The sequence below is a fragment of the Syzygium oleosum genome, unplaced genomic scaffold (assembly GCF_021117445.2).
Source record: "Syzygium oleosum isolate NSW1041296 unplaced genomic scaffold, Sole_v2.1 Sole_v2.04, whole genome shotgun sequence".
Taxonomy (NCBI): domain Eukaryota; kingdom Viridiplantae; phylum Streptophyta; class Magnoliopsida; order Myrtales; family Myrtaceae; genus Syzygium; species Syzygium oleosum.
The window spans coordinates 8,081,848-8,104,619 of record NW_026607488.1 but is presented as its reverse complement, the minus strand read 5'-3'; the positions used below and the strand labels follow the sequence as shown (position 1 = coordinate 8,104,619).

The window sequence follows — 22,772 nt, the reverse complement described above, 5'->3', positions numbered from 1 at the left end:
CTTTTCTTTCTTATCTCCTTTTTACCTCTCCACCACCCTCTTTAATCACAAGTTTGGTTCAAATCGCAATTTAGTTTTAGGCACGAGGAATCTACGTGTTTCGGAAGCAGTGAATACATTTGCCCATGATTAATTTGTATTAAACATGATCATTGTTTTCTTCATGACCCCAAACTTCGTTCACCAATGAATAAGGAGTCTCGATTCATGATAAACTTGTGTCTGGAATGTGATAGGGAGGCTAATTCTTGCTGGACATGTAAAAAATGTGATCTTTCGTGTATGATAAGTGGTAAAAATGATCTTATAATAAAATCATTATTCCATAGTGTTTAAGTGATAGTCACGAACTTATGGTAGTCATTAATTATCTCATTGGAGTGGTTGAATTGTTCTTCAATTCCAAACCAGTTTGAAAGGCAGGTCACCACCACCTTTTGATGGGAAAATTGTTCAAAAAGTCCTAAATCTATAGTGCGGAGGTCAATTGTGCCAATTAGTCCTATACCTTTTGACAAATTGCCAATTTAGTCCTTAATATTTTGACAACTTACCAATTTAGTCATAAACCTTTCAATTATGTCAATTTAATTCTAAAACTTTTGATGATTTGCCAATTTAGTCCCAAACCTTTTAACAATTTGTCAATTTAGTCATTCCTGCCAATTTTGATCGAAAATCGCTGATATGACAGTCTAGTTAGTGTTGACCATCCTATATGGAAACAGCTGACGCTGACGTGGTTAATTTTTACAATTTTTTAATTTTATAACTTATTTTCTTTATTTTCCATTCCATTCCTTTTTTCTTTTTTTCTTTTTCCCTCTGCCGCTGTCACTAGCCTTAGGCGAGGGTGACCATTGCCCAGGTAAGAGTTATCCTTGCATGCCTCGGCAAGGGTGGCCCTCACTCACCTAAGCATGGGCACCCTCGCTTGAGGCTGGCAAGGGCTATCCTTGCTAGCCTAGTTGCGGGCGGTCCTCACTTGAGGCCATCATTCTTTGTTGGCCATCGACAAGGTTCGGCAATGGAAAAAGTAAAAAGAAAAAGAAAAAGAAAAAGGAAAAGGAAAAAAAGAAAAAATTCATAAAATAAAAAAAATTGTAAAAACTTTCAATGTCACTAGAATGGTCAGCGTTAACTAGACCGTCATGGAAACGGCTGACACTGATGTGGAAACGGCTGACGTTGACTTGGTTAATTTTTACAAATTTTTTAATTTTTTTCTTTATTTTCCATTCCTTTCGTTTTCTTTTTTCTTTGTTTCTTTTTCCCTTTGCCGCCATCACTAGCCTCAGGCGAGAGTGACCCTCGCCCAGGTAAGGGTTGTCCTCGCGTGCCTCGGCGAGGGTGGCCCTCGCTCACCCAAGCAAGGGCACCCTCTCCTGAGGCTGGCGAGGACTATCCTTGCTAGGCTAGGTGCGAGCGGCCCTCACTTGAGGCCATCATTCTCTATTGGCCATCAACGAGGTTTGGCAATGGAAAAAGGGAAAAAAGAAAAAGGAAAAAAAGAAAAAGGAAAAAAAGAAAAAAATTCAGAAAATAAAAAAATTGTAAAAATTTTCCACGTCACTAGAATGGTCAGCGCTAACTAAATCGTCATATCAAAATTTTTAGGACTAAATTGGCACAATTGAAAATTTTATTACTAAATTAGCAAGTTATCAAAAGATTTAAGACTAAATTGGAACAATTGAAATGTTTATGACTAAATTTGACTGTCGTACAATAGGTTTAGGACTTTTTGAATAATTTCCTCACTTTTTAACCAACCAATGACAGACTCATAACCTATCAACAAGTAAGTTCGATCCAGTCCATTTATCACACATTGCTGTGCTCTTTTATTTTTTTAGCTTTTTTATTTTGTCCGGTAACGCCTAAAATTTATGGTTTTCAATGTTGTCGTCCATTGTATAAAAAATTAGTAATTGAATTTTACCCTATATCAAAATATCAATATAGTATGATTTGGCATTCACAATGCATCTAGACATTAGGAGCAAATTTCGTTTAGCAAGAAAATGTCCACATTAAGTAAATTTCATGGGTTATATCGAAATTAACCCGACGTGCTTAATGAACTTGGACTTTAGAGAGAGGCGAGGCCCTAAACTTATTGGAACCTTCAAGATCAAGCCTATTTAATCTCGGCTGAGCCCATTGCTTCCCTTGCTTTGGCAGAATACCCCGAGTTCTAAAAAATAAAAAAATTTGGGTCAGACCTGAGTTCGAAACTTTTAATTTTTTGTTCAGACTAGAGTTCTAAATTAGGAGGTAAATTTCTGAAAAAAACTTGGAGAGGAATAAAGATCTTGAAAATTCGACCGCAACGGAGAATGAAAAAGAAATATTCTGGGCAAGAGAAGAATATATGAAGCCAATGGAAGAAAAAAATATTATAGGGATAAGTGCACTAGAAGTTCTAAAACTTATTGCGAAAGTGTAGTTGAATTCTAAAATTTTCTATAAGTGCAATCAACTCCAAACTGCCAAAATTCAGTAATTAGTTCTGAAAATTAAATTCTTAACTACTTAAAAGCTACATATACATAAATTAATTTGAACTACTACAGGGAACGAGGCCAAACCAAAGAACCAGTATTTTGCCCAAATTGCAATTTCAGCCCAGCTTTAAAACTTTTCAGCAAAATACTGCACTTTTTGATTTTGCTTTAGATCTAGCTCGCATGCGCAAGAGCTCACTAGTTAACAGTACAAGACAATTTTAACTACCCTTCGCCACCTAGCGTTTCATTGATGGATCAAGTGCTGAGGCGGTTGAAGGTGGCCTGCCAGTGAACTTTGACCCTTATTTTCGATCTTTAGACATCCAAGATGTACCATCTGTAACCCCGATCACACTAATTCTAATAGTAGGGAAAACAAAATCACAGTTCTTGTGAAAACAAAGATGATGTATGAACCTTTAAGAGAAATTAGCGGTGAAAAGTCGAGCACAGAAAAAGCCATAAAGGAAAAGATAAAAATAAAAAAGATTGGAGCTTGGCCGACCAAGGAGAAAGAAGCTAGAAGAGAGACCATCGGAGATTGTGTACAATTCCTTTTGCCAAAGTTGCTCCCACAAAGGCAAGTTCTCCATCCTCGTGACGCCGGTGGAGGTAGTTGCCATGTACGGGGTTGTCTTGTTTGACAAGAGAAACTCTCCTCTGGTTCTTTCTTTCATGAATAGAATAAACTCTAGAGCGAGCAAATTTGGTCATTTGATTTGAATCGGTAATCTTTGGTGAACCAAATAAGGGTGAGACTCTCTTATTTGTCGATTATTGGGCATGCCTCCTTATTTGTCTTTCATTGAGCATCTCTCCTTATTTTTTGACAATATGAGATCGCGTCCCCCAATTTTTGTTGTGGTAGAGAGAGAGAGAGAGAGAGGCCAACAAGGATGGCTATAAAGTCGAGGATATGATGATGACGGGAAGCAAACGCCGACATGGGGCTGCACGGTTGTCATGCATAACATTCTTTTACTTTAGATATCACATCCTTTAAAAAATGCAAGCTTACCTTACCAACTAAAATGCAAGAAGTTCTATGGTACATTATCTAGTTTAAAATGAAGGACCTTATGGTAATTCATCGATTATGAAAAGTGCCTTCACATTCCTATTGAATATATCATGTAAGCCATGCTTTGCATGAATTTTATCTTTTATAATTTGAGGAGATTCGTATTGACTAAGGTTCCTATCCTAGTTTTGCTTGTTTGACTTGTATGCAAGTATTATATTTTCTAGGAATTATATTAATGACAATCATAGTGAAATTCTAAATATGAGATAGATGAATGATAAAGAAAAATAAAAAATACCTTACAAAAGCAATATAAACTGAAATATACAGTTAATCGAAAATAATATCTTTAAGTCGATTAATCCTGACAAATGCTCTCCGTTGAACATGTGGTGGACATATGGGATCAAGTGGGAGGAGATCCTACCACTTGCCCTCTCTTGTGCTTTGCTTGGTGATCTTGACAACGTCCTAGTTGCAATTCTTAGGGATGTCGGCGAGCTGGAGTGCGGCCTCCTCCTTGGAGTCGGAGGTCCCGGCGAAAAAGCGCTTCGCATGGCCCAGGCAGCCTTGCATGATGAGCCATTAGTGGATTCCAACATGACGAGGACCCCAATGACGAGCAAGACCAAGGAGATTTTCACACGTTGAGCATGATGAGCCAACAGGTCATGTAGCGGCGGCTCATCCAGTTGGAGATTCGCCCTGCAATCACCGACCCAAGGAGAGAGTCCCCGTCTGGACCTTAACCTGCACATCTTCAGCTCCTTCTTTACATATAGCATCGCCCCTTTCATCACTCCTATCTTTGCCAAAATTCAAAAACAAAAAAAGAAAATCTTATAAATCATCAAAATGTTACCACATAATAGTAACCATACACAAGAAATAAAAAAATAAAGAATAAAAGAAAATATTATGTGCCATATCTTCCTCCTTCTTTCTTTGAATTTATTTTCCAAATATATATGATTATAAGATAAAAATTATGAGAAATAATAAGTGCTTGGACTTTTTCTGAAATTAACTCTCTTGGCAAAAAAAAAGTGGATGATGTTTTCAAAATTAGGTAATTTTTTATTTTCTATGCATTAAAAAATTGACCTGTTGCAGTAGATCTATCATTTTTTATCAATAATAAAGCTAGAAAAAGAAAGTGCAATGACTAAGATATAACTTAATTATTATATCTTTTACAACAGAATTAAGTTTCAAGATATTGATTCACTGTATGAAAAATTGATTTGCAGAGACATATTTCCAAACTTTATGGACTACCATGGGGTGAGTCTTCCCATGCTTCACAACATTGAACGTAGAGAGAGAAAAGAGAGAGAGAGAGGACTGACCAAAACCGAGTAAAATAGAGGTAATGGAGGTCACGACGGCGCATTTTAAGGCGTACTTGTTCGAGAGGGGCTTCGCCGGAGGATTGAAGTCTTGGTTGACTTCAGTTGGACGTTGCCGTCGACCTTAGGATCACTGTATGTGTCTTCTAATATCTGCAAAGCAAGTTAATTGGGACTCAATCAGTGGGCGTGTAGCCGCAATAGAAACTCGTGTTAAATTTAAGCATCTGGCTATAAAAGAGGATGAGAAAAGGAAACTTACATCTATCAATTCTTCGGGAGCTTCTTGAATCTCATCATTGGTGTTACTTTCATTTACTATGAGTGCTTGGTCCAACGCTTCTAGATACTCAAGATTTTCTTCCATTTCCCTCATATCCAATAGCCAAACGACATCCATGACGTTTAATGAGCCACTCAGTTTTTCAATTCCAAATTCAGAGGCTTGTTGTTTTTAGCAAGCTGCTTTTCATTAAATATGTAATCAACATATCGAATATGAAAATAGAATCAACCACATGAGTAACGACTCGATTAGTCAGTCTTGTTCATGGTAATTTCAAAGCTACGAAATACGGTTTCCACATCAATAGTTAAATCGACAAACAATGTGAATCGATTTATGCATGATTGAAGTAACATGGTTTTGATGAGTCGGGTTATATAGTTGGGTTTACAAGATATGGCTCTCGGTTCAATCAGGACATATACATACATGAAGATGCGACAATCATATTGCAAGATGTAAAACACCGGACGAAATGGCTATTGAACTTGTTTCCTTCACAGAACATGCATTCTGATTTCACTAAGACATTTCCTCGAATAGGTGGCATGCAATTTGATTAATGAACTTCTACTGACATATAAGGCAAGGAATCACTATGAGGTCTTATTTGAAACATTGATAAAGCTTTTAACCAGAGACGAATTTCACATTACCCTCAGCCACATTTTCAGACTCGATTAGCCATGCTAGATTAAGAATACTCGTACCTGGCAGATGCAATGACCAGGAGCATTGATTAAACAGAGAACCAGAATTTCCAAGACGTCGTGGCCAGTGGTTGACGCTGTAGGAGTAGGATCGAGCAAAGTCCAATTACTTCAAAGCATTTTGGCTGCGAAACAGAGCGGAAACAGAGCATTGCAATTGCGTCTTAGAAACTGAAGACGGAGATAATCGATGCCTCAGACAACGTTCAGAAATAATGGAGAAAGCTTAAAGACTGAAGGGAATTTTCGATCCAGAAGAATTTCGGCTCTCATTTCTGTGACGGATGTGTACGAACCTCGTTCTCTGAATCCTTAACTCCGGTGGCGTCAGCGAATGCTAGTGACCGTAAATGGCGGACTTCAGCATCGATAAGTGTGTTCTCGAAGGCTCTCGCACTTGGTTCGACGAGAGAAATTTTGTGTTCGAGCGTTCCTCTCACGTGCTCTCTCTCTCTCTCTCTCTCTCTCTCTCTCTCTCTCTCTCTCTCTCTCTCTCTCTCTCTCTCTCAGCTGGGAACCGGAACAAAAATAATTTTCTTCCTTCAGTCCTGCGCCCTCTTGAGATTGATGATCGACCCTGACCGGCGAAAACTCTATAAGCTCTCAACCTCAATGCGCCAAGGATGAAGATCAGGGCCGGCGAGCAGAGTCACTTCACACGTTTCCGGCCAGAGAAACAGAGCAGAGCCGAGCTCTCCGATGCACGGCGTTAGAAATGAATATATAGCAGCGGTGAACAGCATCTGGAGACAGTCAGAAACAGAAAATGCCAAGAGAATCGCTCCCTAGAGAGAGAATTTCTCCGTCGGTTCTGCGTGTGCCTCCGCGTGTGCATGAACAAGAACTGATTCCGCCATGCACATCCCAGACCAGTTCAGCCAACTTCTAGAGAAAGAATCGGGCGACCCATTGACAGTTCACCTCCAGACGTGAGCTAATAGGAAGGAAGGGAAATGGAAACGTGGGCTGATCTCTTAATTATATTGGAGCTAAACGAAGAGGGAAGAACGGGTCAAGCTACGAGAAAATTTCTGAGCTGGAACACACTCAGAATCAACCCCCCTCCTCGTTTGACCCGAATACCCGGATCGGGAGGCCCGGTTACTTAGCCCCCGCGTGTGGGACCGCTCGGACTTGGATTGGAGTAGGATAGAATTGATAAAATATGAGATCCTTCATGTATGAAGCTATCGAATGTCCTGTTCGGTTATATACCGAACATAGCGATGGATACAGTGAAAACCAATCCCATGACGTGTTTGGTGAGTTTGGAGTAGGATTATATCACAGAATAGATGAAAGTTTCTAATAAATGGTGGATCAAGGCTTCGTTTGATAATTTAGAATTTTTAAATAATTAAAGGTGGTAGTCTGGCAAACTTTCATAAAATAAAATAAAAAGAATTGAAAGTTCTGAATGGCAACCGCCACCGCCACGCAAGGCGACCGCCATAGGTCCACAACAAAAAAATCCACAGAGATAGAGGGGGCAAGAGTCAAGAAGGGAAAGAAAGAGAATCATGACCACCACACAGTGTTGGTTGAATTGGTTCAAATTAACTTGAGTTTAATCGCTTCTTAATTTTTATTTTTTCCATTTAGTTGAAATGAGCAGTTTTAGTGCCTTTACAGAACATGTCTTGGCTCGATAACTCAACGAAAATTCACAGTCCACACAAAGTCTAAACTGGCAGGAAAGGGTATGCCTTGCCAAGAGTCTACTTTGCCTCTCATGTGATCATCCTCCGTAGTAATTTGCGTAAGCAAAGTTGGATTGAGCAATGTATGATATAAGTCGAGGATCAAGTACAACCTTTTGTAAAGTAGCAAATTTTTCATGTCAGTTTCCGCAACCGGGCAATTTCATCGTTAGCAAGCCTTAAACTTTGCATATACAAATATTAATACGTCATTAGAGTTGTAAAATAATCTTGAACTGTGTGGATCAAGATGTTTGTTTCTTTGAAATAGCTTGGGGGTGACCGTAACATTCTTCTTTCTGCAAAAGGAACTGTTTGACTTTTGGTTTGCCGTTTATGAGTAGCTTTTACCATTTTCATCTTAGCTGGATATGCCTCCTTAGTAAGAGGTTAAACTGCTTCATTTGGGACCTCGTGCGGACCTCAGCATCCCTTAGACGTTAAACATAGAGAGAGTATTCCCTCCCTTTGGAGAAGATAAAAATACAAGGGGAATAAGGGGAGCTCGGCGTGCGGGTATCGGCACATTAAAATAAGAAATGCAGTCCTATTAGCCCGCTAGGTGTACACACCTCGATAGGTGGGGCGCCCCCAATTAGTGCTTCGGCACCTGCTTTGTGAAGGATACCCTAACCACCAAGGATCCATGGAGTACCCCTAGACGACAAACCAAAAGTCAAACATTTCCTTTTGCAAAAAGACAAATGTAACGGTCACCCTGAGCTATTTCAGAGAAATGAACATCTTGATCCACACACTTCAAGATTATTTTGCAACTCTAATTAATTTATACGTTTCCATTCTGGATCACTGTCTATCAATGGCAAAACAGAAATTTTTAGCATATAAAATAGCTTCCGAGGTGCAGGACTTATGCTATCTCGACACAAAACTATTTCTCTAAATTCCTCTTATGGAAAAGAATCACCACTAGATGGCATCCACATTAGCTAAAATGGAAATTAAGTAATTCTTGAATGCTAATCCTAAGCAGGGCTCGTCCAGAAGAGGACCTGGCATTCAGTAAAACGTAAATTTCAACAACAAACAAAAAAATCAGTAAAATGTATGGATTTGATTGGTAATTTTAAATCCTGAATAGAACGTGGGTGTTCAACGTGGGGTTCTCCGTTTTTGGCTACAATAGATGACAATTTCATCGGCATTCATGCCCCCAAGTACCATGTGAAATTTCAAGACAAAAGCCATGTTTCACAAGCAGATGATTCAGCTTGGCAGAGGAGTAATTTGTTCCTTCCAAGGGAGTCTCTCTATAGTTCTTTTGAGTCATCATTTAGATCAGTGAAATGAACGGAAAACAACCTTCAGGAAATTTTTAGATTTTCCGGCATTCGTTTAACGGAAAATAAACTAATCATAAAAAACATTTTTCACTAATGGAAAAAACACTTTCAAAAGAGCAGAAAATATTTGCCGTTTCTTCTTTCACCTCATTTTTTTTAAAATAACACATTTTTCTTTTTCTTTTTAAATCAATTTTTTTTTATTTTTCCCTTTTCTTTCTTTATTTTTTTCTTCCTTGGCCGCCCACGGCGGCGGCGGGTGATCAACCACAGGCGAGCTCTAGCCTTGCCACAGGCTGGTGAGCCAGGCGAGGCTCGAGCCTCGCCTGAGGTTGCCAAAGCCTCATCAACGTCTGGCGACCTCGGGCAAGCCTTGAGCCTCGCCTAGCTCGCTCCATCGGCCTTGGGCGAGCTCGACCTCGCCCGCCTTGCTGGCCGCCGTTGTGGTCAGCCAAGGAAGAAGGAAAAAAAAATTAATGGAAAAAAAGAAGAATAAAAGAAAATTAATTTAATAATTACAATAATTTACAAATAAAAAATAATTAAAAATTTTGAATTTGTTTGATAATTTTCCCTAGAAAATCGATTCGGATACCAAACAGCAAAAAAATATTTTTCATGTCATTTTCGGGTTTTAGCCGAACATCGGAAAATATTATCATTTTCCTATAAAACATTTTCCAAGAAACGTTATATTTTTCGCGAAATGAAGAGAGCCTTAATTATTGAATTCTTCTGTTATTTTAGGCATGGACAAAACGCAAGGATGATTGATACTGACGGAAGGTATCATTACTTTGCTTCAGGCTGTCAAGAATTTAAAATCTCGCGTAGATCACTCTCTGAGATGGAGACGGACGAAAGCGAGTTTGATGGAGCTTTTGCCGCTGCTATTGGAATCCTCAAGCGGATCCATACCATTTTTTTTTTCATTCGTCACCGTTCTCTGGCTTTATAATTGTAGACATCTAAATTTTGGGCTACCATACTTTATTGCATGAGAAAATTAGGGGTTGGTCTAAACAAGTATACCATTTGCATAACTCATATTTGCATCACAAGTGAATTGCATGGCCCTAGCGCAGTGTTATCACGTACCATCGCACGCGTAATCGAAGGGACTCCTTAAAGATGTGATCGGCCGTGGCGTGTTTTAAACTCAGCACTCAACTCCTTGTCGATGAAATTTGATCTCCGGTCGTTATCCGGTTCAACGATTATCCATAGCTAATAACTCTATCCGCCTTTGAATCGTTACCAAACCATGTTTGATCTATAAAGGGAGGTTGGTTTGAACTGTTATTGCTGGGTGACGTGCTCGGCCAGGTGAAGATTTTCCCGTGAGAGTAACGAGATCGAGGACAAAGAAAGAGATTGTACTTCGATCTGTCTCGTCACCGTCGAGATCTTTACCCCACGTAACAGCACAAGAGGGAAGTTCGTAGCAATGGGTTTTGGATGTCAGTTCAAACAGGGGATGAGAAATTTAAAAGAAGATTTGACGCAGAAAATCTCGCTAGATAATGCTCGTAAGGAGAGATTTGCGAAGAGGAAATCCTCTGGAAGTCTTCTTTTCTGGGAGACTCGTTACTTCCTCCTCGTCACGAGCTCCCTTCTTCCATGGCGACCATCTCACGCTGCCGTGCTCCGTCGCCGCCGCAGGGTCGCCGTCGAAGAACTCACGGTCTCTCTTGAAAAGAAAGCTCTCTCGCTGGTGGGTCAAGCTCAGAACCCGAACAAAATCTCTCTCGTCTGAAAAATCTCCAGAGGAAGCGAACCCTCTCAGTCCGACGCCGCCGCTCGTCGGCCTGCGTATTTGCGCCCAGCTCTTACCGGCTCTGCTTCGTTTTCAGGCAAAGAAGGGCTTGAAGCGCTTGGATTTGGTTCGAGGCTTGTCCACTGGCGTCAACCACCAGGGACGGCTTTCTTTGTTGATTTCAAGCCGTCGTAGCCATCTCCGACCGACGTTGTCCACTATTCTCGGAGTCGTGCAGTTTCACCCCTGTTTTACTCTGTATACTGATCCGAGACCTCGAAGAGCCCCCTCATTCTTGCTCGATCTGCTTTTCGTCGTTGATCGATCCTCACCGCCGAACCATCTGAGAACTCCATTCTTCAATCTGCACATCGTTCGAAGCTAAAAGCTCGAGGTATGTTGAACATAAACTCATGTACAGTCTTCGGATGCTTTTCATGTTGAACAATGACCGAGAATTCTAATTTCTCTTTGTGTGAAATTAAATTGCTATTGAAATTCATTCGTTAACCCGAACCTGTAATATTGTCGCTGTGATGGTTTGGTTGTGAATTTGCTATTTCACTGTCGCATTTGGACTTGTAGCCGAGATGCATACCTTCTGTTCGATGAAATGCTCGACTCAAATTAGAGTCATTTAGTTCATTCTCGAGCGTGTCTTTTACTAGCTGAGAGCCAGATGTAGTCCGGCAACAACTGAAACTGAACCAATATTGAAAAATAATTTCCAAATTCGAGTAGAGTCATATGAATCCTCATGTCCATTTGTTTGTTGATTGAATCTGCTCGGTTACACCCTGTTTTTTACGAAGAAAAGTAAGATAAATTTTCGTTCAGAATCAAATCAGTCCTATTCAAGTTTACATCACTTATTACAGACGTTTTGAAAGGATTTCATATAGATTTGGTCCCTACCCGAGCTTGTTATGCCTTTTTTTTAATCCCATCAAATGCATGTGATGTGTTTGATGAAATGTCTCAAAGACGCGACTGAAAAATGCTCCGTGATATTTTGGATCCAAAAGCATGTCAATAAAGATTGCTTGTTTTCAATCGATTTGTTCAAGAAATTAGACCTGATTCCAGTCATATTTCATCATATTCAAATCCGCATGTCATTTTTTCAAGCTGTTCAAGGTCTTTGTTTTGCATATGACCCTGCGACGTCCTTGTGGCAGCTACCAATGAGGCAATGACTTGGAGACAATGATCTTTGTTTACAGTACCGTCGAAGTTCGAGTTGGCTTCTCTGTCGCAGCCCATGTAGCACGCTTATAGTTCGTATTCTTTGATAAAATCTACATCCATGCCCACTGGTCGGAGGTGGCAGCTAATACAGGTAAGTGACTAGAGGCAAGTGACTGATGATTCAGCAACAATGCTTGGTAGGATAGTGATTAGGGTTTGGCGACGGTAGTAGGAAATGACATTTGTGGTAATAGATTTATTTTTTGGTCGGATGTAGTAATAGACTTTTGGTTTAGTTCATCTTTAGAGATTATTGATGGAGGTTCCAAAAAATTCAAGGGTTTAGGCTTGTTCACTTGAGGAAGACGACAGGAACGAAAGAAAAGCAATAAAATGGATAAAATAGAGAAATAAAAAAAAAGTAAAAAATTCTGAATATAAAAAAGTGGAAAATTGATTAAAAAAATAGTCCTTAATTAGGTTGTTAGATTTTTAGTATTGGAATTAGTTTAGTTTCATTTAAAATATATACATGCTTTAGAAAAATTCGTGATTTTCTCTAGTTTAGATATAAGAAAATTAGTTTATTTACAAAATTGGATTCAAATTGAACTAAGTTCATGGGGATTGCTACCTAGTGCTTAATAACAAGGTCCTGTTTTATTCTTTGCTCAACTTCTATCGAATTACTTTACTGCACTATACTCTTTACTTGTTCTTTCCCTACTATTTTTGATGAATTGATTGTGATCATTTTATATTGTTTTTTCTGTGCTATGTTCAGTTTGTGTTAGTTGAATGGTTAGGTTACACTTTAGGATCATAATAAACACAAAAAACATTGATACTTAGCAAACAAGAACCTTACGACTCATAATTGAATAAGAGGACCGCGTGGATACCTTAGTTAATAAACAATCAAGTTTAGGTACCGAAAAGGTACTAGTTAGAAAACTAGTGTAATCAAGTCCCTGAACCTAGAAAACTCTTGTTGCGTAAGAAGTGAGGTGTACTTCCATACCTCAATTGGTTTTTAGCTGACCCCAATATGCTAATGGCGACTCCTCATTTAGAATTCCCGTAGAGTTTACTGAATTAAAATGAAAATCCCAACGTTGCGCGAGGTAAGCATTTGGGAAAACTCACGCCGATTAAGGGTCATTGGTCAACTTGGCATTACCACTAAACCCGTCATTTCCCAATGACTGCATCGTAGTAAAAGGTCGCAACACATTGGCCAACTAATAAGGAGGATCTCTCGACTCCAGTAGCGAACAAATAAAGAGTGTTCGACAAATCAAGAGGGATGCCCAATGGTTGACAAATAAGGAAGGTCTCTCCCTAATGGTCCACAAATAAGGAGAGGATGACAAATATGGAGGGATGCCCAATGACCACAAATACAGAGGGGCCGACAAATAAGGAGAGTCCTTCTCAATGACCAATGAATAAGGAGGGCGATAGGGAATATGGAATTATTTTATAGAGTAATTGGGCGTGATAGCGTATAGATGGAAGGAGTGTAAAAGAAAAACCTAAACCGACCCAGCCTGACTTGAATCGAAAATTTCGAGTCATTTCGCTGTGGCGGCGATGGAGCACGGTAGCGTAATTCCTTGTGTTTCTTCCCATGCCACCTCTCCAATCCCCTATTCTCAGCGAATCCTGATCTCTCGGCCACCACACATTCATCTCTACATGTCCTGCATTGCCGTAGCTCCTCCTCGAGGTGAATTTTAATTACTACAGCAAACACGGCCAAACCAAGGAACTTGTATTTTGCCTAGTTGGCAATTTTAGCGCAACTTTAAAGCTTATCAGCACAATATCGCGCCTTTTGATTTCGCTTAAGATCCACATGCACAATAGCTCACTAGCTTACATTACAATATAACTTTAACTATGGCATTTCATTGCTGGAATCGAGTAAAAGGCAGTCGAAGGTAACTCGCCAATGAGCTAGAATCAAAATGTCACACTGACAAGGTCGAAATTTCGAGCAAAAACCACTTAAAATCAAGGCAAACTTCGACCCTTATGTGTGTTCTTTAGGCATCCAAGATACACTATCTGCAGCTTCAATCACACTAATTCTAACACTAGTGAAAACAAAATCTTGGTTTTTGTGAAAAACAGCAATGATGCATCCTGTACGAGAAATTATCAAGGAAAATTCGAGCTCAGAAAAAGCCATAAAGCAAAAAGAAGGTAAAGGATTAGAGCATGGCCAACCAAGGAGAAAAAAACAAGAAAAGAGAGTGTTGGAGTTTGTGTACCATTCCTTTTGCGGAGTTGCTCCTACAAAGGGAGGTTTTCCATCCTCACCCCACCAGTAGAGGTAGTCGCTGCTTTCGAGATTGTCTTGTGGACAAGAGAAACCCTCCTTTGGTTCTTTCTTTTAAAAATAGAAGAAAATAAAAAAATTCAAAAAGTATTAAATATTATTAAAAATTATCCACGTCAATGTCGACCATGCCACGTAGGACGTCCAATGTTTATGCCATCGATTTCCGGTCAAAATTGATCGAATGGACTCAATTGGTAAAACGCGAAAATGTTTATGACTTAATTGACACAATTAAAAAGTTTATGTCTACTAACAATATAGGAAAAATGAATGCTAACGATATTACAAACCCAAGTTTTTTCGGTCAGCATCAAAATATCACCAAAAATATCAAAGTTTATCAAAAACATGAAGTTAACTTAGGACAACAATTACAAATACAAACACAAATCAAATACGAATCACTCTCTTCTTTTCTTGTAGGATGGATGTGTAATTGAGGGTTCATGATTAGCCTTAAGCACATCATAGCACTTCATGAAATGTAGAGTATGTTCGATTCTGTTTAGGAAATTTCGATAATCAATATACATGGTTTGAAGAAAATCTGTTAGCTTAATCATATGTTCAATAAGGCTTCTAACATTATTTTTCAGCTCAATCAATTCAAAAGATTCTTTATGCTTTTCCCCTCCTCTAGAAGAGTTCCCCCGAATTTTATCCTCCTTCTGCTTTATACTCTTCCCTTTCCAATTAAGCTCTTCATCTTGAGTTCTATGAATTTCAGTTTCCTTTCCTACAGTAGATGAAGGTTCTGGTGTCTGCTCTATGTCAGCTACTTTCTTGGTCTTCTTTAGAGTAGAAGCAACCGCCTTCTTCTTCCTTTTAGTAGTACTATGAGTAGGCATGACAGATTTTTCTGCCTTAGTAGATCCTTCATTTTTGGTTCTTCCCTTCTTTAGAGTTTCCTCTGGAACTTTCTAGCCAGTTTATCATCCCCATCTCCAATCTCCACAACCTTGTTCTCAGCATTTATCCATCCCTTGAAGTGGCTTTTAGATGCATCTTTCTCATGGTCTCTTCAGATTTCCATATGGACCCGTTTTTCTTTTATGAACATTTCTAGAATTTCAATACCCTTGTCCATTATAATTGGGGTAATCGGACCATCATAAGGTAGCTTTCTAGACCTCTTCATGAAGCACAAAGAAGAGGGAGAGTTTAATGAGAAAAATGGAGAGTTTAAGGAGAAAGAAAAAAAGAGAAAGGAGAATAAGACTAAGGGGGAATCCTCCATAGGCGATGAAAAGTATAACGAATCTTCTGAATTGAGTGAGTTGAAAAGTGATCTCAGAAGCCTCATTGAGCATATTACCGAGCTGACAAATTTTCTTCAAATCATGCATATTGGTTTTGGGAATTACCTAGATAGAATCGAAAATACTCTACATTCCATGAAGTACTATGATGCACTTAAGGCTCATCCTAAGCCCTCAATGACACCTCTATCCTCCAAGAAAAGAAGAAGAGAGTGATTTGTATTTGCTTTGTGTTTGTGCTTGTTAATGTTGTCCTAAGTTGACTTCATTTCTTTTTAAACTCTCTCTTTTTCTCATTAAACTCTCCCTTCTTCTTTGTGCTTCATGAAGAGGTCTAGAAAGCTACCTTATGATGGTCCGATTACCCCTATTATGATGGACAAGGGTATTGAAATTCTAGAAATGTTCATAAAAGAAAAACGGGTCCATATGGAAATAGGGAAGAGACCATGAGAAAGATGCATCTAAAGGCCACTTGAAGGGATAGATAAATGCTGAGAACAAGGTTGTGGAGATTGGAGATGGGGATGATAAACTGGCTAGAAAGTTCTAGAGGAAACTCTGAAGAATGGAAGAACCAAAAAGGAAGGATCTAGTAAGACAGAAAAATCTATCATGCCTACGCATAGTATTGCTAAAAGGAAGAAGAAGGCGGTTGCTTCTACTTTAAAGAAGACCAAGAAAGTAGCTGACATAGAGCAGACACCAGAACCTTCATCTACTGCAGGAAAGGAAACTGAAATTCCTAGAACTCAAGATGAAGAGCTTAATGGGAAAGGGAAGAGTATAAAGAGAACGGAGGATAAAACTCAGGGGAACTCTTCTAGAGGAGGGGAAAAGCATAAAGAATCTTCCGAATTGATTGAGCTGAAAAATAATGTTAGAAGCCTTATTGAACATATGATTGAGCTAACGGATTTTCTTCAAACCATGCAGATTGATTTTCAGAATTACCTAAACAGAATTGAACATACTCTACATTTCATGAAGTGCTATGATGTGCTTAAGGCTAATCTGAAACCCTCAATTACGCATCCATCCTCCAAGAAAAGAAGAGAGTGATTTGTATTTGATTTGTGTTTGTATTTGTAACTGTTGTTCTAAGTTAACTTCATGTTTTTGACAAACTTTGATGTTTTTGGTGATGTTTTGATGCTGACTAAAAAAACTTGGATTTGTAATATTGTTAGCATTTATTTTTCCTATGTTGTTAGTAAACATAAACTTTTTAATTGTACCAATTGAGTCATAAATATTTTCACGATTTGTCAATCGAGTCCATCCGGCCAATTTTGGCCGGAAATAAATGGCATAAACACCGGCCGTCCTACATGGCATGATCGGCATTGACGTGGATAATTTTTCATAATATTTTAATATTTTTTCAAATTTTTATTTTCTTTTTTATTTTCTTCTATTTTTAAAAGAAAGAACCAAAAGAGGGTTTCTCTTGTCCACAAGACAACCCCGAAAGCAACGACTTCCTTTGTCGGTATGGTGAGGATGGAAAACCTCCCTTTGTAGGAGCAAATGCGGCTAAAGGAGTGGTACACAAACTCTAACGGTCTCTTTTCTTGTTTTTTTCTTTTCTTGGTTAGCCAAGCTCCAATCCTTTATCTTCTTTTTGCTTTATGGCTTTTTTCTGATCTCAAATTTTCGTTGCTAATTTCTCATAAAGGATGCGTCATCGCTATTTTTCACAAAAACCAAGATTTTGCTTTCACCGGTGTTAGAATTAGTGTGACTGAGGCTGCAAACGGTATATCTTGGATGCCTAAAGAACACACATAAGGGTCGAAGTTTGCCCTGATTTTAAGTGGTTTTTGCCCGAAATTTCGACCTTGTCAGTGTGACATTTTGATTCTAGCTCATTGGCGGGCCACCTTCGACCACCTTTTACTTGATCCCATCAATGAAATGCCATAGTTAAAGTTATATTTTAATGTAAACTAGTGAGCTGTTGTGCATGCAGGCTAGATCTTAAGCGAAATCAAAAGGCGCGATATTGTGCTGATAAGCTTTAAAGTTGCGCTAGAATTGCCATCTCGGCAAAATACAAGTTTCTTGGTTTGGCCGTGTTTGCTGTAGTAATTAAAAATAATTTATGTATATGTAATTTCAGAATTAGTTCTTAATTTTGGCAGTTTGGAGCTTTATAATAAAGTTGTAGACTGAAATCTAGTTAATTAGTGAAATCTCACACTTCTATTTAGCTCGACGATCCAATTTTTTTTGTGAACCTTACCAATATTAAATTAATATGCAAGTTTGTTAACCTTGTTGTTAATCCTTTTGTTCTTATAGGCGACTGTCTGCAAAAAATGTGGGGACATTAGCTTCGATGTTGCTTTGATCTATTGTGACGACTGCCAAAATATATTGTTCATTGGTAAGTTCGTTCTCACATCCTTTACAATCATATCACGTAATCTTGGGCAACTGCGCTCGCAGATGTGCACACGGTAGTCCCTAATAGATGTGTGTGCATGTATGCATGCATGCACAAGAATGTGCATGTGTGGAGATTTATACAAGGTATTGGTTCAACCCGAAATTTGCTCTAGCTAGTTGAGGAAATCATGATGATTTACAAGCCTGTCAAATTCTTAAAATCTCATCATTCCCCACCGGTTGCTACCTAGTGAAAGTCTCACAATTCTCCAACTTTATGTGCAAAAGGCATACGGAGATTTTAAGAATTTTATAGACTTGTAAATTACCATGATTTTCTCAACTAACTAGAGCAAGTTTTAGGAAGAAGTAATACCTTGTATAAATCTCCACACATGCGCATTCACATACATGCATGCATACGGGGGTGCACATGTATCAGGTAGTACTATGTGCACATATGCAAGCGTGGTTGCCTAGGATTTCGTGATGTAATTATAGAGGATGTAAAGGCAAACTTACCGGTGAATATCATAATTTTTACGGTGGTCATAATAGATCAAAGAAACATCGAAGCCACTGTCCCCACATTGTTGGCAAATAGTCGCTTGCAGCAACAAAAGGATGAAGTATATTGACAACAAGGTAAACAAACTTGTATTTTAATCTAATATTGGCAAGTTTCACAAAAAAATTGGATGTTCGAGTTGAATAGAAGTGCGTGATTTCACTATTTACCACAGCTAAGTCTACAACTTGATTATAAAGCTCTAACCTGCCAAAATTCAGCAACTAATTTCGAAATTTAAATTCTTAACTACTTAAAAGCTCTATATACATAATTTTAAATACTACAAGAAACGCAACCAAACCAAGGAACCCATATTTTGCCCAAATTGCAATTTCAGCCCAACTTTAGAACTTATCAGTGTAATACCATGCCTTTTGATTCATTAAAGATCTAACTCGCATGTGCAACAGCTCGCTAGTTAACAGTACAAGATAACTTTAACTACCTTTGCCACCCGGCATGTCATCGATGGAATCAAGTGATGAGGTAGTCGAAGGTGCCCTGCCAATAACAATGAGCTGAAATAAGGATATCGCAATGAAAATGTCGAAATTTCGAGCAAAAACCACTCAAAATCGGCCTAATACCCTAAAAAATCTCAAACTTTAACTTTTGTCCAAATTCTACATTTTGTCTCATAAAAAATCTCTAACTTTAAATCATGTCCCAATTCTACCCTAAATTTTTTTTGTCCCATAAAAAACCCCAAACTTTAGGTCAAATCCCAAATAAACTGGTAGACATTTATAATGTAAGAAAAAAAACATTAACTGAACTTTCAGGGAAATACAAATGTCTAGTACATCAACCTCTACGCAGTCTTAGAGATTTTACATGACCAAGAAAACATCTTTAGCTGTTATCATACTATGCGTAGATATGTACCGCACATTCACATCTTTTCGTGCAATCATGTTTTTAATAAAATTATACTTGGTATCTATATGTTTGGTATTACAATGAAATTTAGGATCCTTAGTGTAAGCAATTGCTGCTTGGCTATCACAATTAACCAATAATGAATTTGCAGTATTCTTAGTAATATCTAAGTGATCCAAAACTCTCTTAAGCTAAACACCCTCCTGTATTGCTGCTGATAGTGCTATAAATTCAGCTTCCATTGTAGACAAGGCTATACAAGTTTGTTTCTTGTTACTCTAAGATTTGGCACCATTATTTAGTAATAATACAAATTCAGAAGTAGACTTCGTTTTTTTCTAAGTCTCCTCCCCAGTTAGCATCAGTATAGCCTTCAAGGTGCAGATCTCTTCCTTAATAACTTACCGAATAATCGGTAGTACCCTTCAGATACTTCAGGATTCTTTTGATGGCAATCTAATGTGCTTCACCTAAATTGGATTGGTATCTACTTACCATTCCAACTGCAAACAAATGTTAAATCTTGTACACATCATAGCGTACATTAAGCTTTCAACGGCACTAGTATATGGAACTAGGGGTGAGCATGGTCCGGATTGGGCCGATCCAACACCGAACCCTGGGACCAACCCGCATAGTGTTGGTCCCAATTTTTGGGACCGAGGACCGACCCTATTGAGCTTGGATCGTGGATTGGACCGACTTTCTGGGTCCAGTCCGGTTCCAGGGTCAACTCGGGACCAACCGATTTTTTTTATGTTTCATTTTCTTTATTCTTTGAAAGGACAAATGGTAAACTTTGAAAATACATATCCATTGACAATGCAATATTGAGTAACCAAACTATGGACCCCGGTACAAATCAAATAAAAATCTAATATAACGCAACAACAAAATTTCCACTTAGTAGTATACGAACACATGAAATAAAATTAAAAAATAAAATGGTCAAAATACATAACATAAACCACAAATTGTACAATTTCATATCTTGTTCATTCTCAAAAGTTTGCTTTAATTTCTAAACACTTGAAAACAAAACAAACAACTTCATATCTTGTTTGTGAGACATCGAGGAGGGCCAAGTGAGGCAACCTGTGTTCGCCGTTCGCGAGGCACCGAGGCAAGCCAAGAGAGGCAAGCTAGTTCGTGAGGCAAGCAAGGAGAGGTAAATCTAGCGAATAGCCACAGAGAAGCGATGGAACCAGAGAGACGACGCTCAATAATCAATAGGGTTTCTATTTTCAACGCTAGAAGAAGAGGAGGGAGGGGCCTTAGGTTCTTGGGAAAACAAATAAATATATTTTTATTTATATATATAGGGTTGGTCTGGATTGGACCAACCCTAAACTCCCAAGACCAAGGACCAACCCGCATAGTGCAGGTCCAGAGGTCCTAGGACCAAGGACCGACCCAGTCCCCCAAGGAACCGGACCAGGACCGGCCGGGTGGGGCTGGTTCAGGGTTGGTCCAGGGTCAACCCTGGACCGTTGGTCACCCCTATATGGAACACATTTGATTCGTTCTTCTTCTTGTGGAGTCTCAAGACATATTGTACGGCTCAATCCTTCACCTTTTGCAATAAAAGTAACTATAAGTTTGTTGTCTTGAATATAAAATCGTTTAAGAAATTTATTTATATACATTTCTTGTCAAAGAGATAATGATCTCTTTAACCGATCTCTTGAAATCTTAACACCAAGAATATATGCAACTTCATCCATATCTTTCATTTCAAAATTAGAAAATAGCCAATTCTTGACCGTATTAACAAACTCCATATTACTCCCGGCAATTAATATATCATCCATATATAATGATAAGATCACAAATTGATGTTTGGATCTTTTGATTTATACACAATGATCTTCATCGATCATCACAAAATCATACGCCATCATACGCCATTATGACATTATGAAAATGTGTATACCCGTGTTTCAAAGAATGCTTAAGCCCATATATCGATCATAAAAGTCGACATACCTTTTGTTCTTAGCCATTTGTAATGAAACCAATGGGTTGTTCCATATAGATTTCTTCATCTAATTCTCCATTGAAAAAAGCAATCTTTACATCCATTTAATGTAATTCAAGATCCGTACTCGCTATTATTGCCAGAATAAAGCGAATTGAAGTAAATTTCACCACAAGAGAAAAAGTTTCTTCATAATCAATTGAGCCATTAGCTTTACGCTTTATTTTGAAAATCCACTTGTTACCAATGGCTTTGCGTCCTTTTGGGAGATCAACCAATTCCCAAACTCGGTTGGATTTCATTGACTCCATTACTTTTTCCATTGCTTGCATCCATTTTTCCTTATCACAGCATGTTAGAACCTCATTTGCATTCCTCAGCTCATCCTCTTGTTATGGAGTAGCCATGAAAGCTTCCTCTTCAATATCGAAATGTCGATGGGGAATGCTTCAACAACTTGTTCGCCGTATTGGAGACGGTACACTTGGTGAATCACCATGCTCCATTACGCTCCCACTTGGATTAGATAATGGTGGCATCGTCTTATTAAGTGGTTGCAATTGAGATTTGTTTGAATTTAATTCCTCACTTCTCACATTGCTCCCACTTGGATGAGATGATGGTATTGTAACTCCAATAGTTTCATTATCGCGATCCAAGGTTTCAAATAGAGAATAGTCTTCACCTATTTCACCCTTTTTTTGGAAATTTGTTCTTTAAGATTGTAATATCTTGTTATTCAAATTCAGTCACACTTCCACTCTGTTGTTCACCCATAAACACGTATCCTTTTGAGCACTCAGCTCTTTTTGCCTCTTTGTCCCTTTTTCAAATGGTTTTCGTGTTGTTTTTCCCGCTAGGCAACACTCGCAAATAGGCAAATCAACTTTTTAATATTGTCCATTAAGCCTCTTTGGCTAATCTATTCATTTGTTGTTGGCCTATATGACCTAGTCTAGCATGCCATACATTCATATAATTATCATAAGATTTAGGAGATGTGAATAAGGAATAGCAAACATTAACATCACTGTAGTTAATATCCAACACAATAAAACCATTTAGAAAATGTCCAAAACCATACATACTCATTCCTAAATACAAGTCAATACAATTGTTATGAAAGTTTAAATTAAAGCCAAGCTTAATCAAAACCAATACAGAAACTAAATTCCGACGAATTTCAGGAGCATATAACACATCATGTAGGAACAAGGTGTGACCACTACACATATTCAATTGGTAGGTGCTAATCCCTTTAACTTCTGCTCTGGAATTGTTCCACATATATATCCACTTTGCTCCTTGTGAAACTCATCGCAACTCTACAATGGCATCTCTGTCCTTCCCTACAAGGTCTGTGGCTCCTAAGTCTAACAGTTCATAAAGGATGAGATTCAGTTAGCAAAACAGAACTTAATACATTAGTATACTTAGAGTTTCTACTTTCTTTGGCTCGCCATAATCGCGAGCAAAGTGACCATTCTTGCCACAGTTAAAACATTTCCCTTTTGAGATGT

At 38.5% G+C, this 22,772-nt stretch overlaps 2 long non-coding RNA genes across 4 annotated transcripts; one reads left to right on the top strand and one right to left on the bottom strand.

The window, feature by feature from the left end:
- Window positions 1-3,809: 3,809 nt before the first annotated feature.
- On the bottom strand, window positions 3,810-6,317 carry LOC130137961 (uncharacterized). Of its 3 annotated transcripts, XR_008816412.1 has the most exons (5): window positions 6,176-6,317; window positions 5,880-6,004; window positions 5,146-5,327; window positions 4,884-5,036; window positions 3,810-4,340 (listed from the first exon to the last, which is right to left on the bottom strand). It is a non-coding gene; the product is annotated as an uncharacterized LOC130137961 (long non-coding RNA). The 3 variants fall into 3 exon arrangements; XR_008816410.1 differs by lacking the exon at window positions 6,176-6,317 and having other exon boundaries at window positions 5,880-6,167; XR_008816411.1 differs by lacking the exon at window positions 6,176-6,317 and having other exon boundaries at window positions 3,810-4,336; window positions 5,880-6,167.
- Window positions 6,318-10,219: 3,902 nt separating this feature from the next.
- On the top strand, window positions 10,220-12,122 carry LOC130137963 (uncharacterized). Its single transcript, XR_008816414.1, has 2 exons — window positions 10,220-11,033; window positions 11,768-12,122. It is a non-coding gene; the product is annotated as an uncharacterized LOC130137963 (long non-coding RNA).
- Window positions 12,123-22,772: the final 10,650 nt, after the last annotated feature.